Source organism: Canis lupus, chromosome 3, assembly GCF_048164855.1.
Source record: "Canis lupus baileyi chromosome 3, mCanLup2.hap1, whole genome shotgun sequence".
Lineage (NCBI taxonomy): Eukaryota > Metazoa > Chordata > Mammalia > Carnivora > Canidae > Canis > Canis lupus.
This window is the reverse complement of record NC_132840.1, coordinates 69,547,993-69,565,560: the sequence shown is the minus strand read 5'-3', so window position 1 is coordinate 69,565,560 and position 17,568 is coordinate 69,547,993. Positions and strand designations below refer to the sequence as shown.

Sequence of the window (17,568 nt, the reverse complement as noted above, 5' to 3'; positions counted from 1 at the left end):
CTCTATCTCTGTCTGTCTCCCATACACCCACACACCCTCCCTCTCTCTCATTCTCTCTCAATCTCTCTCACATGCACATACACACACACACTAAGGGATACAATTATAAATTTCCTCCCATACATGTTTCTTAAAGCTCTGCAACGGACTCCTGCTCATCTCTCTAGAATTTTGGCATTCCTTAATTTAATTCTTTACATTTCTTAAATCTACATGTCACAATCTGCAGCTAAAAGCCCCATCTGTCCGGGTGGGCTGATGTCACAGGCCTGAGAACCATTAAGTCAGTGTTCTTTTAAGAGGTTCTGGTTTCCCAAGACCTATGTCTCCTTAGGTTCTACCTCAGCACTGGGCCTTCTTTCTTGGGGAGATTTCTTTCTGAGTTTATGCCCAGTTAGCATTTTCCTGGTTCAGCTTCTCCCCAACTCTCTCCTCTCTAGCAATTAAAACGCGGCCGGCATCTTGTTTCTAAAAACTGCAATGAATTTTTTATGGTGCTTACCCAAGGAAATGCAATTAGCATTTAGCAATAACACAACTTTTTTGTGAGTTTATCAGCACTTTTTTTTTTTTTTTTTTTTTTGAGTACAAATGAATATTCTTTCCTGGAGGATCTGCTCCCTTTGCGTGAAGTACACTAAAACATAAGGGCCTCGATTTACTGTCACTGTATTACCTGGGAGGTGATAGCTGGGCGTTGGCTCTCAAACTGCAGAAGCAACATGGGAGAGGCTCTGGCAGGTGGCAGATAGCCTCACCCTGTGTTCTTAGACTCCAGCCCCTGCCCTGAACTCAAGCATTTACTCCTTGACTCTGGAAAGCCCCCATCCCAAGAGGCAGGTTCAGGGCAGCTGATCCCCCTGAGCAGGGAAGAGTTAGCAGGAAATCCATCAACTAGGATCGTTTTGGTGTTTCTCATGTCACCGAGAAGCATTGGCTTATTTAAAGGGAGGTTTTTATTTATCACAGTCCTTATAGCCAGTTGATAATCAGTAACGTTTGGGTTTTACAGTTTATCGACACTGCTCATGTGTATCTCACTTCAATCTCATAATACCTACGTGATGAAGATATTATTATTCTTGTGCCCATTTTACAGGCAAGAAGATTAGTTCAGAAAGATTAAGTATCTCCCCAAGACCCGCCACTAGTGCCAGTGAACCGTGGGTCTTTTTACTCTACATCCACATCACTGTTTTGCACGTGGGTGAACGGGATGGTCCAGTGTTATGCAGAAGTGGACACTGGAAGGTGCTTTACCACCTAGTTGAGTCACCTGTCTACACGAAGCATTGCCATCGTTGTTTTTTATAGGTGAGGTAAGCACAACCTGGGAAGTTAAGTGGCTCCTGCCAGAAATCCTTCTTAGGCAATATTCTTACAGATTTCTAGTTCTCCGTGAGATTCATGGTGTGACTTAAATGTTACAAATGAGTATCTTCCACAGGAGGACGATAAAGAGAACCCTAATTAGAGAATTTGCTAATAGCGGGTTCCTGTTTACCTACAGAAGCTCCTAGTATCTTTTGCCAGGCTACCAGTCTGATCTGCAGACTCAGAGGCTCCCACCTGCCTTTCCTTTGTTAGCATCTGCCAATTCTTTCATCTGCTCTTAGGAAAGTGAGGAAGTGTGCTAGGGAGTGGAGGGGGCAGCCCTGTTCCCCTGGGCCAGCAGCCAGAGTGCAGCAGTGGAGATGGGAGCAAGAAAGGGTGGGGAGATTCGGGTCCAGAAGGATTTTAATGGAGACCAGCTGGGTGCCCAGCTGTGTTAAGCTCTGTAGGGGATTCAGAGGTAGAGAAGCCGACTGCCTTATTGGAGCTATGAGACTTATTTGCAATAAATTATAGTGGCCAGCCAGGCACAAAGCAGTAATTGCTAAGGGAGCTCCAAGGGCCTATCATGGAATAAGTCAGGGCATTTCTGTGCAGGAAACCTGTCTCTCCGGTCCAAGGATTCAGGGTCCCACCTGCCTAGGCAGAGCTGGCGAGCTCCCTGAGACCTCCCAAGTAGGTTGTTCCTGGCTGCCATGCCCATGGTCTACTCCTTCTCCGTGCTTGCAAGGTCTGGAGGGTACAGTGGGCACAGGCTCTCTGTCCTTATTAGACCTTCTGTGGGGTCCTGCTTTTCCTAGAAGCGCTGCTGTGAACAAGGGAGCAAACTTGTCATTCCTCGGAAACATTCCTCAGACTCTTTACTACATTTTACTTTTGGAAGTGCTGGGCTCACCCATAATAGGACAAAAGTGGAAATGCTATGAATGCTAAAAGCGGGAACGGGAGCTGTCAGGATATGGTTTTCCCCAGTCTCCATTGTTTTCTGTGCCCTGCCTTCTCCTGGCCATGCACTTAGGGCCCTTTTGGCTATTCAAGAGAGAGCCCAGCTACACCTGCTTGCACTATTCAGCCTCTCTCAGCATCCCTGCTTTGGATACCGCTCCCCCCCCCCACACACACAACACCTTTCTACTCAGACACATCAGAATGCACTCTGGGGGTATGCCTTGCCCTTGGGACTCTGCTTCCTGCTAACTGATTGGAGCCTAGGGTTCGTTCTTTCTTTCTTTCCTTCTTTTTTTTTTTTAATTTTAAAAATGTATTTATTTATTTATTTAAATTCAATTTGCCAACATATAAGACCCAGTGCTCATCCCATTAAGTGCCCTCCTCAGTGCCCATCACCCAGTTGCCCCATCCCCCCACCCACTTCCCCTTCTGCAGCCCAGGGTTCTTTTTTTAAAAGATTTTATTTATTTATTCATGAGAGACATGGAGAGAGAGAGAGAGAGAGGCAGAGACACAGGGAGAGGGAGAAGCAGGCTCCTTGCTGGGAGCCTGATGCGGGACTCCATTCCGGGACCCTGGGATCACACCCTGGGCAAAGGCAGATGCTCAACCGCTGAACCACCCGGACATCCCGTCCAGGGTTCTTAACAGCTATTTAAACTGTCTTTAAAAAACAAAAACAAAAAAACCTGTCTTAAATGCCACCACCCCCAGGGGGGTTCCTAGTAGCAGATGGGGCGTAGCTTCCTACTGCTGAGGTCAGGCTGATCTTTCTTACATATTCCAGCACCTGGCAAGTGAGAGGTGGAGCAGGCCAGCACCTCTGCAGACTCACTGCTCTGCTCCAGAGGCCCCGGGAGCAGAGCAGTCCCAGGGCATCTACTGGAGGGTTTCCACTGGGAGCCGGTGCCAGAGCTGGTGCTGGAGCCAGTGCTGGAGTAAACCAGGCTGTGGACTCTGACAGAATGGAGAGAGCAGCCTTGCTCCAGAAGCCGCGGATCTCCCACTCATGTGCCTCTCGTAGAGCAGTGTGTGGACTCCAGGAAGGCAGGGGCTTTCTTGGGCTGGGCTCATCTTCTGAGCCTCCTCCCTTCTGAGGGATTTTTGGCTGTGGCATCCGATGGGGTACAGGCCCAGTCTGGGGCTCCAACCACGCAAGAGTGTGTGTCCCTGTGTGAGTGACTCAGCCTCCTTGAACTTGGTCTCCCACCTGTTAAATAGGAGTCTGGGCCTAGTGGTCTCCTTGGGATTTGCCTCCTCAGCTTTAAGTCAAACCTCTGTTCCCCCTGGAGGCGTCTGCCCCAGCATGGGGGGCACCATAGGTTCCGTAGGGTGGTGCTGGGACAGATGAAGGATCAAGCTGGCTCCCCATGCTCACACCAGGACCCCACTCACAGCTGATCTCCCTGAAGGCTTGCCTTCTGGGTCCTGGCAGCAGTGGGCACAACACCAGGCAAACACATTTATTTTTTAAGATTTTTATTGATTTATTTATGAGAGACATACAGAGAGGCAGAGACTTAGGCAGATGGAGAAGCAGGATCCCTGAGGGGAGCCTGTTGCAGGATTCGATTCCAGGACCCTGGGATCACACCCTGAACTGAAGGCAGATGCTCAACTATTGAGCCACCCAGGTGCCCCAGGCAAACTGTTTTAAAGCTGTTTTTCCCCATGTCCATTTGTCCAGTGTCTGTGTTGGGGTGAAGGGCTCCAGGATGGGTAGTGCCCCTTGACAGGCAGTATTACACGTGCTCTCCTAGCTCCCTCCTGACACCCTAGGCTCTGTGTAGGGCCTCACAAGCCCCAGCGTCCCAAAGATAGTGAGGTGATTTCCTCCCTCCCACAAAGACCACAGATGTTCTCCTTCTGCCTGTTTTCTCTTGGCAGCTCCTAAGCCAGCCTCAGGATGCCCTCCACTCCCCTGCCTACCCCTGCAGACAAGGAGGAGGAGCAGCGAGGAAAGGTTTGGTTAGAACCATTAACAGGCAGCTTTGGTCCAAGCTGTCCTCTGGCCCTGGCCATGTGACAGGCGAATCCTTTCCCATGGCCCCTCAGATTGACCCTTCCTTCCCATTTGCCTAGGATCGTCCTGGTTTTAACACTGAAAGCCCCATGTCCCCAGAAACCACCATCTGGGCAAACCAGGACAGTGGGTCACACTAAGTTCGCTGCCTGACTTCCATATAAAAGGCGTTCTGTAAAATCTAGTGCCCCTCGGCCTCTTCCAGTCCTCTTTCATTCTGACCGAGCTTAGAAGAAGCCCACCCTGGCGACCCAGCATTGGAGGCAGAGAAGTTTCCCGGGAATTCTCGAGGTCTGGCTGTTCTGCAAAGGCTACAGCATGAGCAGATGCTGCCTTGGCCCTGGGATCCTTGGAACAAGAGTGCCCTGGGGTCCTGGCTGCCCCTCCTTTCTGATGGTGGTTCCTCAGCGGGCAGCCAGCGCAGCTGTACCTCCCCTTGCCAGCCTGGCCCCCGCCCAGGCCCAGAAGCTCTCCTGCACATTGAAGGAGGCTAGGAAGGTGAGGTGGATGTAGTGCCATTCCTGGAAGCCACAAATAGTGATTTCCCAGTTTGCCCAGGTCTCACTGATTTCTGCTCCCCAGAACTGGTATGGGGCTCAGCATGGGGTGCCCACTGAGCTCACTGGGGCGGAGGAGGGTGTGCTGTTGTCTGGGTGGGCCTCTCCTCCGGCCTCCGCCATCCAGAGAAGAGCAAAGAAGAGGCTGCCAGACTGCTGGAGCCCACAGGGATTTTGTGGGGTTTGTTTTTCCTCAGCACCGTCTGCAGAGGTAAGGCCATGAATAAAAGAGTGAGGGAAGATTTACTGTTCCCTCAGTTGGCAGTGGCCCTGTATTTGCACAGCGGATCCGGGCGAGGAGGGGCTGGAGCAGGTGGGGGCGATGCTGGCACAGGGAGAAAGTCTGACTCCTGGCAGTCTTTTCATGAGGACCTTGGCTAGAGCTGCAGGCAAGGCTGCAAGGGGGCTTTCTGGCCATGTCTCCAACCCCCGAGGCTGGGGCGTCTTCTCCCCTCTCCAACCTTCTTGCCACCATGAACCCATAGCAAGCAGCTCAGGTCCCAGGACCTGTAAACCCAGGGGCATGTGGTGGGCCTTACAGGGTGCTGCCCACGAGGACCCCAGAGAGAGGGCTCCAGCTGGGCGCATTCATCATCCATGGCCCTGGTAATGACACAATTGAGAAATAACTTTCATCATGGCCTAGCCTCATCTGGGGCTGGGTGGGCCTGGGGCTGGGGCTGGGCCTAGGAACCCTTCAGCTGTGAGCAACCTTGGACAGGGTCCAGTATCACCTCCCCATACACGTCTAAGACCATACAACCATATGTTGGTGACATTGTCCTGTTTCTGGGGCCAACAAAAGATGGACAACTTTTAAATTAATTAATTAATTAATTAAAGATTTCATTTATTTATTCATGAGAGACACACAGAGAGGCAGAGACACAGGCAGAGGGAGAAGCAGGCTCGCTGTGGGGAACCCGACGTGGAACTCGATCCCAGACCCCAGGATCATGGCCTGAGTCAAAGGCAGACACTCAACCACTGAGCCACCGAGGCGTCCCAACTTTTTATACAGTCAATCCCAACAGGTCAGAACTGGTGGTGGGAGGGAGTGGAAGAGATGAAAGTCTTAGGGACTGGGGATGGCCCCTGGGAAGTGATATCCATATGGTGTGTGTCTGTATCTGTGTGGTCTGTGTGTGGTTTTGTGTATATACCTATGTGTGAGGCTCTACAGAATTTCTCCCCTCACCCTGAAGATGTGGATCTAATTTTGGCCAGTTTCCAGGTACAGGGCTCCCACCACCTTTCACTTCTCTCTCCCCATTGTGCTCACACTTTGTGCACACATACACACACACACACCACCTCAACAATTTTACCCTGCCAGGCATGATCATAAATTACTAGGAAGTAATTATTCATGGCCCTGGTAATGAACACAATGGCCATCACAATGGTCATATGTAGGAAACAAAGACCTGTAGTCACTTGTTTGTACATGTGTGTGCACGTGTGTGTGTGTGTGTGTGTGGTTGTTTCCCCACAGGGGCTGCTGAATCTTAAGTCAGCCTCTCAAGACTGCTTCCCCCAGGTCCACTTTAACATTTGTGGGGCTTAGGTCAGGAGTGTGGGTGGAAGGCCATATACCATCTTGTCTAAAGAGTTAAAAGTAACATATCAAACTAGCAAATAAAGTCAGGAATGTCTTGCCATGACAAATAAACCTTCTTAAAGATGTGGAAGGCCAGATTCAAATTTAGAATCCTAGAATCCCTGGATTCTTCCCCGGAACGTGGCTGGATGGGAAGAGTCGGCATGTGGCCACCTTTTCTTCCCACATCCTGACCCACCCCCTCCTACACAGAGCCCTATGTGGACAGGCCTATGGGCATTCCTCCTGCCTAGGGCTGTGTCCACCAGTGGGGTCTGCCCTCCGGGAGAGACCTGTGCAGCCTCAGGGCCACTTGAATTCTAGGATCTAGAAGGGGACACATGGGCTGTGGGTGGGCACATTGCCTCAGCCTTGTGAGCTTCTCCCTTGAGGGAGGGTATGGTCAGAAAGAGCCAGGACAGCAGGATCAGGCCTAGGGTGAGGCGAGTGAGGCAGGGCTCTTGGGATCACACAGGATGGGCTGGCTCCTCCCTCATGCTGGTACTGGCCCTACAGGACAGGATCTTACAGAGTGAGCAGCCCACAGCAGGGCAGGCTTCTCTCTCTGGTCTCTATGGGAGCTGAAATTTGTTGCAGCCCATTGAGTGAGACAGAGGTTAAGATTGCAGAGGTAGATCCCCTCTTCCATGTGCCTCCACTCCTCTAAAGTACTAGAAAGCACCTTTGACCACAGTTCAGGGAACTCCCCTTCACATCAGCTCAGCCCTATGGCAGCCCCTGCCCTCATGCTCAATGGAAAAATAGAGACATTCATTGTGATTCTCACTCATGTGGCCACTCAGAAATTAACTGAGATAAGCACAGGGGGAAACTCTAGTGGACAAATGGATTGTATTCCAGAACTCTGTCACAGAACAGAATTAATTTAAATGAAGATGAGTTGGGACGCCTGGGTGGCTTAGCAGTTGAGCATCTGCCTTTGGCTCAGAGCACGATCTTGGTCCCGGGATCAAGTCCCGCATTGGGCTCCCTGAGAGGAGCCTGCCTCTCCCTCTATGTCTCTGCCTCTCTTTGTGTGTCTCATGAATAAATAAATAAAATCTTAAAAAAAAAATGAAGATGAGTCAAGGCTGATTAGAAAAATGGCTGTGTAGGGTCAGGGAAGGTCTGTAGGAGAGGAGCCAGGATACAGTCTGTAGGCATTCTGGAGAGATCTGGATTAACCTTGTATGGACAGATTGTCTTCCCCGAATGCCTGTGTTGAAGTCCTAACCCCCAGTGTGATTGTATACTGAGACAGGGCCTTTGGGAGGTAATTAAGGTTAGATGAGGTCTTCACTGGTGGCCTTATAAGGAAAGGAAGAGACACCGGCACGCTCTCTCTTTCCTCACAAGCACAGAGAAGAGGCCATGTGAGGACACCGTGAGAAGGTGCTCACCTGCAAGGCAGTAGGAGAGTCCTCACCAGGGACGGACCTTGATGGCATCGTGGTCTTAGACTTCAGGCTTCAGAAATGGATTTCTGTTCTTAAAGCCATGTGCTCTGTGGTATTCTGTTAGGGCAGCCCTTGCCGATTAATATCAAACTAAATCACCATAGAAGATGCTCATAAAACAGGAGAATAAATACAAGAGCAAGCATGGGGTGTCGCAGTCTGATGTGGAGTCTGTGGCTCAGATATCTGTTGCACCATGTGTGGAAGGCAGTTAGGGGAGGCCCGGTCAGTGGGGAGAGAAGGGTGCTGGTCCCAGGAACCCCAGAGTCTGGGCTCTTTTCCTTTTTCTCCCTTTTTAACGATATTTTTTTATTCATGAGAGACACACAGAGAAGCAGAGGAAGAAACAGGCTCCCCACGGGGAGCCTGATATGGGACTCGATCCTGGGACCCCAGGATCACGCCCTAAGCCAAGGCAGATGCTCAGCACTGAGCCACCCAGGCATCCCCGGAGTCTGGGTTCTGATCTAGCTTTCATTGCCTGTTATTGAGCACAGCTGTCTCTGGATTTTGTTACGTTCCTATTTTCTCCTCTAGGTAATGGGACTAATAACATATGTCCTGTGTAACTCACAGAGTCAAGGCAAATTAAATGACAAGAAAGCTTTAGAGATCATGTAGAGCTAGGCAAATGTAAAAGGTTATTGATTCGAATCTGTACTGGCACATCTGCCAGTTGTCATGTTTATCCAGTCAAACCCCATTTGCTGGATGTCTCCTTGATGTCATGACCCATCTCAAGCCTGGAGCACCCAGAACTGAATAAAATAACAATGTCTTCAAGGGGTTCATGATCTGGTTGCAGACAAGCACCAAAAACTGGTCTGAGAGCAGTTTATTTGCTGAGAGAGCACAGATATGAAATATTTTGAAAGAGTTTGCTGCAATTACTGTACAGCTATTTACAGACAGATGCTCGTTGCCAAGAAAGGACTGAAGTGATAAATGTAGAAATTTCCCACCTACTATCAGCATGTAGGGTTTTAAGAAAACCAGTGGAGGCAAATGATGTTTCGATCGTAATCTCCAAAGTGTGGTTTCCATACCAACATATTTGTGCAGACTAGAAAGCCCAAAACAGAACAGCTGCCTCTGATTCACAAGAAGGCGAGCCTTGGTCGAATCAAGTTTTTAGTAGAAAAGACTAAGCCCCCAGCCCCTTCAGCACCCTGCCATGTTGTCTGTGCTCCCGTACACAGACACACAAGCACACAACGGTAGGTGAGCTGGGGCCTTTCCAGGGGTCAGATCAGGCTCTTAGTGGCATCTGGGCTCTAACCCTGGCCCATCACCGTATGTGTCTGGGGCTCAGCTTCCTCATCTGTATAGTAGGAGTGATCCTGCCTCATCGGTTTTATTATCATGAAACTGAAATCACATTAAAGTTTTTATTATCTTGAAAGAGCAAGTAACAGAGTAGTCACACAGTCCAGAACATAGCTTAATCACACTCCTAGGAGGCAGGCAGGGTGGCATGAGAGGCCGTGTTGTTTTGTGTCCACCTTGTGAGGACGTCACCATGGAGGATCCAATCCTCCCTGATTTGTCCTGCTGGCCTCTGCCCACCCACCCTCCCTCCCTCCCTTTGTCCTCCCTTCTCCCGACTCCCCATTTGCCTTTCCTTTGTTTTTATCACGTGCCTCATGTGTACCAGAATGTAGAGATAAATATCTCACTATTTCAGCAGAAACTCCTAGTCATGTGTGGATCTCTTATACCAATCATTTCAGTACTGGGCCAAGGGTCAGGTGCTGCAGGAGCATGAATAAGGCATGAGGCTGGGTAAGGAGATTCTGTGAATGTCAGAACTGAGCTGAGGCAGGGGCAGGGATACAGCTGGGGGTGGGAAGAGAGAACAGAGCCTTTGGGACCAATGGAACAATGTGAAATACCTGGTATTTCCTGGGAAACAGCAAGTGGTTCTTTGCAAGTAGTTCTATGATTGTGGACCCAGAACAGGGTCTGATTCCAGTGAGTATGTGGCAGCCCGACCAAGAGGTCCTCACTTTATCTAATAGGAAGTGGAGAGGGAGCCTCTGAGACTGTTAAATCAGGAGAGAGTCATGGTCATATATAATAAGAGTATAAATGTATAATGGAGAGAGTATTCTGGAAGAGATGGGCAATTTGAGGGGCACCAGCATGCCATCATAACCATTAGAGTAGGGTTTCAAACTGCTTTTGAAGATAAGATCTTTATTTGGAGCCCTTAAATATATGATACAAAGCAGTGTTTTATTAGCATGCCTTTATTTTATCATTGCAAATTGGCAACATGTACTTAGTATAAAATCAATCAGTGAGAACAGTAGTGTCATTTTGATGAATATAAGAAGTAAAAGAAGTCACAGGCTATGCATCAAACTACAGAGTTATATTCACTTCCAGATCCAGTTTACTTGCAGATTTTGGTTTTGGTTGCATAGCACCAAGGAATCCTGACTTACCCGCTAAAGTCATTGCTAATAGCAATGAGTTTTGCACAGCTTGACTTTCAGTCTCAAGACATGCGTTAATTAAAAGAGGAAAATTTCATTCAGAGGCTTGTATAAAAATGAGTTAATTTTGTAACCTAGGTTAATGGGCTGGTGGTCTCCCAATACCAAAATTGGGTATATAGCACATTTTCTTTCTTTCTTTTTTTTTTTTTAATATATAGCACATTTTCATTATGGTTTAGATGGCTAAAATATGTTTAAAATGAGATTTAAATCAACTGTTTGAGAAACCCCAAGCCACAGATGGAAATTGAAGACATACGATTTTATTCCTAGCCTGAGTTAAGGGTATTAAGTAGCTTATTTGTGTTGGGCATTCACCAGGTGACAGCAGCTGGTCCTACCATGGCTGAAGTTGAACAATTAGGTTACATTAATACTTTTTGGCGTGTGGGTTATATTAATACTTAATATACTTCTTCAGTTGGATGTTGACAGGCACTTCTCTCAAAACTGGCAGGAGTGGAAAGGTGGGGTGGGTGCATTAGGTTTGTCTTTCCTTTGGACAGCATATGGTGTCTGTATAATCTTGGTACTTATCTGTGATTTGTAGCATTGGGAGAATCCAAGCAAAATGTCAGAATATTGGGAGACCTCACATCCATTTGGAAACTTCTACCCATGTACACTTATGAAGCTTCCATGAAGCACAAAAGCCCCCCAAGAGGAAACTGGTAACAGCTCCTTTTACTAAACACCTGCTATGTAGTAGGCACTGTTTCATGCATCTTATATTACCGACACTCTTCATCTTTGCAACAATCCTAGAAGATGATTGCTCTCATTATCCCCATTTTGAAGATGAAGGAATTGAAGTACAAGGAGGTTAAGTGTCTTGCTCAAGGTCAGACAGCTAGTAAGTGGCAGAGCTGGGCTTCAAATCCATAGTCTGGCCCTAGAGCCTGCATACCCAACCCTGTCCTGTCTTGTTCTCTTCAAGGTGAGAGTTTACATGAGATGCCTGAGCTCCAATACCTTTTAATTAGAATGAACATTGCATTTGTCCCTTAATTATTCCCAGGAATATCCTCAGTACAAGTCATAGAACATGTTTTTCTTCTTTTTTTTTAAAAGATTTATTTATTTGAGAGAGAGCGCGCAAGCGTGAGTATGCACAAGTGGGGGAGAGGTGGAGGGAGAAGGAGAAAGAAAATATCAATCAGACTCCTCCTGAGTGCAGAGCCAGATGCAAAGCTTGACATAGGGCTCAGTCTCACAACCCTGAGATCATGACCTGAGTCAAAGCCAAGAGTTCGATGCTTAACCGACTGAGCCACCCAGGCACCTGAATATAGGTTCTTCTGATGATGTTCAGGATGGGGCTTTTAGTGGAAATTATGCAGTGTGCAGTGTAGATGGGGAAAGGGACTTAACATATATGTGAACTTTGTTGAAATGTATTTTTTGGAGATGGGCTTGAATCCTCCATGGTCTGGATTCATGATACTATCATGAAGCATCAGGTATCATGGAGTCAATAAACTGTCCCGGGGTCTGTGAGCCAGGCAGCCTTTCTCTCTCTGTTAATTGCAAGATCTAAGATACCAAGAGGGTAGGACCCGGTACAGAGAACGTGGTGGGATGCTGAAGCTCTGGGTGAGGCGTGGTCCTGGTCCTCAGGCCCTCCTCACATCCATACTTTTCTGGCATTGGTCCTTCCAAGTAAAGAAAAACAACCCATTAAGCCTCCACTGAAGGTAGGGGGCTGAGAAGCTTAAAAGGAGATTATAATGAAAGTGAATTGGCAAAGCAGCTAAATTGATAGAAAACAGCAGGGTGGGGGCAGCCATTGCAAAACCAGTCTATTAAGACAAGATCCCAAGAGGCCGGGCTGGATTTTTCTCAAAAACAATGCTGAGCTGAGCAGACTGAATAAATGAAGACATGTAAGTCTTCGTTGCACGGATTGGCACGAGCAGCACACTCTAGGAGCAGGTCATGGTCAGAATAGCAGCTGACCTGTTGGCTGGGTCTCAAAGCTGAATTTGGAAAGAGTTTATTTCAGGATGAACAAAAGGAATCTCCTATTGGGAGAGCTTGTTATCTATCTCTGGTGCTCACACCAGAGCATGAAAATCACATCAAGGAAGGATTTAATGAGTTCTTGGAGCTTAGAGAGCAAAAGGACTAGTGAGGGGAATAGAGAGGTTTGGGGAAGCTTCTTGACCCTGTGGGATCTCCAGTGGGAAGTTCAGCAGCTTCCCTGGACTCCTGGTGGCACTGTGACCCTAGTGAACTGAAGCCATGATTGCCATGTGACCCTCGAGGGCCTCTGCTCAGGTTCCAGTGTGCTGTACATATTCCTGGGGGTTAGTCTGAGCATCATGTTCAGAGATCTCATACCTCTACTCACAGCCCACACACTTCTAGGTGTCAACTCCCAGAGAGTGTGCTGAGCTCAGGTCTCTCTATAAGCAAGGAGCTGTTCCAGCCCAACTACAGCTCTGAGAATGAGTGTGTGGTCTCTTTCCATGTGGCCAGACCACTGCTCCTGGTTGAAAGGAGCAGGGAGGGAACCAGTGCTCTGGGGCACCTCCTTTGTATCAGGCACCGAACCAGACATATCAACTACACTGGTTCAATACAGCTACCTCCACTTGGTCCTCACCCTACACCACCACCACCTCATGATTTTTCTAGATACACACTTCCCCATCTCAGGTTTGTCTACAGCTCCTCAGTGTCCTCAGGATACCGTTGAGCTCCTGAGTTGGGTACACATACTCATAGAAATTCCAGGTCCTTCCACTTCCCTAGACCAATTTCCCTCACTTCATCTTTTGAACCTGCAGATTTGGTGTGTCTGTCACAGCTGCCAGGCCCCTGCCATAGGGTTCTCTTCCTTCGCAGTAGGAAGATGGGATTCACAAAGGAACCAGAGTCATCAGTGGTTCTCAACCCTGGTGTGTTAGAATCACCCTGGCAATCACCCTAAAAATACCAATGATAGGCCCATTTCAGAAATGTTGATTTAATCGCTCTGGGCTGGGGCTCAGACTTAAAATTTTTTTTGAAAGCTCCTCTATTGGATCGATAAATTGTGTGATCAAAGCTGCTGAGGGCTGAGGAGTGAGCTGGCTTTGCACCCAAGTCTACCATTGAGGTAAGAGTAGAGGTGGAACTGTCTCTAACTGACCAAGGCAATCCTGAACATTCTAGTCCCAGATTAAGGGGGATAAGAGACAGAACCTGGGGGAGGACTACTCATTCTCTTGCTTCTACAATCTTGAGTTTATGTTGAAATCAGCACAGTGCAGCTTTGATCAGCTAGAAAACTAAGGTGGGAACCTATAATAATGCTAAGATAAATCTGGATCTAGGATGTTCTGGATCCCTCCACTCACTGAGGGGCTCAAGTTCATTGCCCTTACCACATGCAATGCTCCCCTATCTCCTTCCTCCACATCTCCTCCCTAAGCCAGTGATGGAGAGGCACAGACTCCTGTGACCAGGAGTGAGACTTCCTCAGTCTTAGCCACATGCAGGTGGGCTCATGGATGGTGAATGTCTCACCTTGCCAAGTTCTGTGCATGTGTCTCTCTAATCTACCTGGGCTTTTCCTCACTAGGTTCAAGCAGAGACCTCTCTCAGCTGGTGGACCTGAGGTTCTTTAGCATGCATCAGAATCACCCGAAGTGATTGTTAAATGCAGAGATTCTGTAGGACTAGGGTGGGGCTTGATAATTTGCATGTCTAGCAAATTCCCAGATGGTGCTGGTGCTGCTGGTCTTGGCAGCACATTTTGAGAATCTCTGCTTTAAAGAACAGACCCGGCACCCCTGGGTGGCTCAGAGGTTGGGCCTCTGCCTTTGGCTCAGGTCATGATCCCAGGTCCAGGCATCAAGTCCCGCATCAGGCTCCTTGCCAAGAGCCTGCTTCTCCATTTGCCTTCGTCTCTGCATTTCTCTCTGTGTCTCTCATGAATAAATAAATGCAATCTTAAAAAAAAAAAAAAAAAAAAGAAAGAAAGAAAAAGAACAGATCCTTTCAGTCTGGGTTCTCCAGGTATTAACCCAATTTAGGGAGAATCAAACCCTGGCCTACTGGAAATCTAGGATATAATGCTGTGCACAGCCCTCTCCTCACAGAAACCACCAGAGCAAACGTTTTCCAGATTCCTCCAGCATCTCCTTTAACAACTATGAAATACAATCCTTGTCCTTCTGATGATTTTTCTCCTGCCTCTCAGTCTTTTCTTCTTTTCTGGCTCCGTTTTCTATCTTTTCAAACACTCCAGTCTGTTTTATGACTTGGCTATGCCATTGCACATGATGAATTCTGTGCCCGGGATTTCCTTCCCTTTTCTCCATCTGGATGTTTTATTTGCCTCTTTTGGTTAGAAGGAACAGCTCCTCACTCAAATTACTTCATTGTATAGGGACTTTATTTTAAAGATCCCAAGGGAAGCTGAGCAGATCTCAGGGAGAGCAGGAAGAGGTGGGTGGTTGTGATTTCAAGGTATCTGAAGGGACATTCGCAGCAGAAATTTGCGTGCATTTCCTCAAATGTTTGGCCACTGAGTGACTCAGCAACTCTGTGTGTCTACTCCTTATTCTGCCTTCTACTAACTAACATGCTTCCCCAGTACTCTGTTTTTCATCCACTTTATAGCTTTTGCCAGCTCCTCCTCATCTTACTCCATTTGTATTTCCTTATAACTTTAGCTTGAGCCATGGCTTATGTTCTACCTCCCTGACGATCTTTCAGATAGGGCTACAACCGGGGTGTTCAGTTTAAAGCACTTCTAGAATGAGGGAGGAAAGACTTCCAAAAATCTTCTTCATAAAAGCAATGAGAGGGGCATCTGGGTGGCTCAGTTGGTTAAGCGTCTGCCTTCAGCTCAGGTCATGATCCCAGGGTCCTGGGATTGAGCCCCAAATTGGGCTCCTTGCTCAGGGAGGGTCTGCTTGCTGTGCTCTCTCATTCTCTCTCTCTCTGTCAAATAAATAAATAAAATCATAAAAAAAAATAAAAGTAATGAGAACACTGGCAAATATAGTCAAAATCAACTTCAAGAATTCTGGAATTTAACCAAGTTATGCAACAATTTGTGGATCATTTACTCAAGAAATGGCCTAATGTCAGCAAGAACACTGTGTTTCTTTAGTATTTTTATCTTGCCCTGTTTCCATTCCCCTTTCCCCAGCTCCACAGTAACCTTGGAAGCCAACAGCCTCACAACTATGGTTTCTGTGAAAACCAGCAGCATAATAGCCACAGAAGAGGGCAGAATGGGTTCGGACTCTCCAAAAAGAGAAATGTTATTATTTGAGTCATATGGAAGTTCCTGAAAGACAGCCATTCTCAAGGTGTGTCTTTAGTTGACTCAACTCAGAGCTCAGACCTGTGGGACACCATCAAGTCACCAAAATGTACATTAATGGGAGTCCCAGAAGGCGAGGAATGAGAGGAAAAGAGAGAAAACTTATAATGGCTAAAAACTTAACATATTTGATTTAAAACATTAATCTATACATACATACAAAAGCCTGACAAACTCCAAGAAATTCATGCCTATACTCATTATAGTCAAATGATCAGAAGCCAAAGACAGAGAAACTTGAAAATGGCAAGAGAGAAATGACTCATTTAAAGGGATCCTTCGGGGATCCCTGGGTGGCTCAGCAGTTTAGCGCCTGCCTTTGGCCCAGGGCGTGATCCTGGAGTCCCAGGATTGTGTCCCGTGTTGGGCTCCCGGCATGGAGCCTGCTTCTCCCTCCTCCTGTGTCTCTGCCTCTCTCTCTCTCTCTCTCTATCATAAATAAATAAATCTTTAAAAAAAATAAATAAAGGGATCCTCCATGGAGTTAACAGCTAACTTCTCATGAGAACCCAAGGAGGCCAGAAGCTGTGGAGTTACATATTCAGAGTCCTGAAAGGAAGATTGTCAGCCAAGAAGTTTATATTCAGCACAAAAATCCTTTAAAAATGAAAGTGAATTTAAGAATTTCCCAATCATGTCTTCTTTTGACCTCTTTGGGTGCTTTAGAATATGATCTCTTTCAGTGTTGATTCCACTCCAGTACTGTACACTGCCACCTGCAGGGAGGACAGATGAAGAACACCAGGTGGAGGAAGTTGCTAAATCCCTTGTCTTGGATGAAGATTAACCTGAAAGAATATGATGTCATCATATCCATCAGAATCAAGAGAAGACATTATTAATAAGAAAGGCCTGTTGGCATGGTGGAACTGTTATCTCTAAAGCTGTAGGAGGGGATCCCTGGGTGGCGCAGCGGTTTGGCACCTGCCTTTGGCCCAGGGTGTGATCCTGGAGACCCAGGATCAAATCCCACATCTGGCTCCCGGTGCATGGAGCCTGCTTCTCCCTCTGCCTATGTCTCTGTGACTATCATAAATAAATAAAAATTAAAAAAAATTTTTTTTGAATAAATAAATGAATAAAGCTGTAGGAGGAGATAGCCCAGCCATCCCCAGAGAATGGTCTGATATGTGATATGGGGTTTGCAGAAGGCAAAGGTGCTAATTATGGGAGAGCATGGGTACCTCCCTGTCCTTGGATGCTGTAGACTGAAGGGAGGACCATGGATGAACACAGATGGATGAGAGCTGATACATGAGGCCAAGGATTGGTGGTGGACCCTTGGTAGCCTAACATCCTGGATTCATCTTCTGTCGACACAAGTGAGTATCAACAAAAGAAATGTGACAATACCATCCTGGTCACCTAAACTTCAGTAATTCCATGAAGGAATTACTGCATTGGCCAGCAGATCATCTCACCAGGCTGCCCTCTTGGAACCAGGACCCACCTATGACAGCCTGTGACAACCACATTGCTCTGAGCCTAGAGCTTTCTGGGAATCTGGTTAATCCCACATATGAGGTAGAGCATCTGTGAGCTTCCCAAAGGCAAGAAATAGAGAACAGACCTTTGCAAGTCCTAGTTCAGGCTGGTGGTGTCCCATCTAGATGATACTGCTAGCCCTTCTCACCACAGGTCTTAGGCTTATGAAAGAAAGCACTGGCCCCCCTGAGGTGTGAGGCCCACCCAGGACAGGGGCCTATGGGCTCTGATCTAAGGGTTTTACTGTTCTCAAGTTTACCTCTTCCTATTAGTTACCCTGTTGGTTAAGTGTTTCTCACTTTAAATAATTTCAGACAGGGAACCTGGTTGTCCTAGCTATTA

At 47.4% G+C, this 17,568-nt stretch overlaps 1 long non-coding RNA gene across 1 annotated transcript; it reads left to right on the top strand.

Moving 5' to 3' along the window:
* Positions 1-1,325: 1,325 nt before the first annotated feature.
* Positions 1,326-16,802, top strand: LOC140630984 (uncharacterized). The gene is made up of 3 exons (XR_012028646.1): positions 1,326-5,897; positions 10,972-11,092; positions 16,425-16,802. It is a non-coding gene; the product is annotated as an uncharacterized lncRNA (long non-coding RNA).
* Positions 16,803-17,568: the final 766 nt, after the last annotated feature.